Below are 2,500 nucleotides of genomic sequence, written 5' to 3'. Positions count from 1 at the left end.
CGGCAGTGGCGCGGAGAGGCCACCCACCGCCGCCGCTGTCGCCACCGCCGCGGAGGCCGCCCTTTCGGACACGAGGGGCAGCGCGAGCCTCCGCTGGCCGGGTACGCATCTGGAAGAAAAGGGCCGCCCTCGGAGAAGATCGCTGTGCTTCCCCGCACAGGGAGCGATTCGGACGACGGGCCCCCACGCCTGGCTGGGTGGGCGCCCCGCCGTTCGCCCGTACGGGTCGTCGGACCACTGCCTTCGCTCGGTTCGGGTCAAACTCCCCACGGCTCGGCCACCTCCGCAGACGGGAGGCGAGGCCGGCATGCGCGCCCAAAGATAGGTGTCGGAAGCCCGGGGGTAGAGGAGGAAGGGGACCGCTCACCTTAAGCCAGCGCGGGCTCCAAAGCCCGGGCCGAGCGAGCGGCGCCACCTCCCCACCCGGGAGCGCTGCGCCAGATCGATCGGAGGAAGAGCAGGGGTGCATGTAGGGACTTGCCCAAGTACGGAGGCTGCAAACCCCTGTCGTCGGGAGATACGTGCCCACGAGTCCTGGAAGCGCGACTCGGGTACAGGCGCCCTTGCGGGGGGGTACTGGATGTGGAACAGCACTGGGGTCGAAGCCACAAAAGCATCCGCCCTCATGGAGCCTCTCCTCGGCCTAAAAATCCAGATTTTAGCCTTGACGGCGCCCCCATGTGGAGAACCAGGGCCCGCGGGGGGGTCTGGCCAGGCTCACTTCAACCCAGGAACACCTCTCTGACTTGGGATAGGCGACCGGCAAAAGTCCCCCCACGCAGCTGCGGAAGCCTGGGTTCAGCCAAGGTGCAGACCTCCAGCCGAACAGGGACTCATAGCCAAAACGCATACCCAGGCCTACGGAGGTGAAAACCAGCTTAAATGAGTCGAAATGTGTCGGGGCTGAGAGGTACCTCTCTCTCATATATTCTGCCGGTGGTGTGCAAAACTGGGTCTTTGCATGGAGTGTCACCCTATACCCACTTTAGGGACGCATGCAAAAAAGTGCCCGATCGCCTGGAACTGTCAGGCGGATTCGGCTCCCTGGAATTTCCTCATTCTGGTTCTTTTTCACTTTTTGTCTCTTTTGCGACATCTAGTGGGCAGGCTGCATTACTGCAACCGGGGACACCTCAAAACGCTTGGAACTGGGGAGCGGGCTCAATTTACAAACGTTTTGCGGGTCCTGGAAGTCAAAATTGTGACTTCTGAAAACGACTAAGTATCAAGGACTCATCGCGCGAATCGCTCTGGAACTGAAATCGGATGCGCGCACTGACATGCTCCCCTCTCTGGAAGTCTGACACAAGTTGAAAAATTTTCTAAGTCCCCAAAAATTTTTTTTTTCAACTTTTTTTCAATTTTCCCCCTGTGGGATATATATTTTACCCACACTTTTGGAGCCCTCCTGGGATGCCCTCTAACATACTAGAACCTCATTTTGTGGAAGTTTTCACAAAATTGTGAAATTTTCAAAAAGTCAGAAATTTTGCCAAAAACGACTAAGTATCAAGGACTCATCGCGCGAATCGCTCTGGAACTGAAATCGGATGCGCGCACTGACACGCTCCCCTGTCTGGAAGTCTGACAAAAGTTGAAAAATTTTCTAAGTCCCCAAAAATTTTTTTTTTCAACTTTTTTTCAATTTTCCCCCTGTGGGATATATATTTTACCCACACTTTTGGAGCCCTCCTGGGATGCCCTCTAACATACTAGAACCTCATTTTGTGGAAGTTTTCACAAAATTGTGAAATTTTCCAAAAAGTCAGAAATTTTGCAAAAACGACTAAGTATCAAGGACTCATCGCGCGAATCGCTCTGGAACTGAAATCGGATGCGCGCACTGACATGCTCCCCTCTCTGGAAGTCTGACACATGTGTGAAAATTTTCTAAGTCCCCAAAAATTTTTTTTTTCAACTTTTTTTCAATTTTCCCCCTGTGGGATATATATTTTACCCACACTTTTGGAGCCCTCCTGGGATGCCCTCTAACATACTAGAACCTCATTTTGTGGAAGTTTTCACAAAATTGTGAAATTTTCAAAAAGTCAGAAATTTTGCCAAAAACGACTAAGTATCAAGGACTCATCGCGCGAATCGCTCTGGAACTGAAATCGGATGCGCGCACTGACACGCTCCCCTGTCTGGAAGTCTGACAAAAGTTGAAAAATTTTCTAAGTCCCCAAAAATTTTTTTTTTTCAACTTTTTTTCAATTTTCCCCCTGTGGGATATATATTTTACCCACACTTTTGGAGCCCTCCTGGGATGCCCTCTAACATACTAGAACCTCATTTTGTGGAAGTTTTCACAAAATTGTGAAATTTTCAAAAAGTCAGAAATTTTGCCAAAAACGACTAAGTATCAAGGACTCATCGCGCGAATCGCTCTGGAACTGAAATCGGATGCGCGCACTGACACGCTCCCCTGTCTGGAAGTCTGACACATGTGTGAAAATTTTCTAAGTCCCCAAAAATTTTTTTTTTCAACTTTTTTTCAATT

Source organism: Phyllobates terribilis, unplaced genomic scaffold (assembly GCF_046119375.1).
Source record: "Phyllobates terribilis strain yellow unplaced genomic scaffold, ASM4611937v1 Scaffold_3097__1_contigs__length_90573, whole genome shotgun sequence".
Lineage (NCBI taxonomy): Eukaryota > Metazoa > Chordata > Amphibia > Anura > Dendrobatidae > Phyllobates > Phyllobates terribilis.
This window is presented reverse-complemented; position numbering follows the sequence as displayed.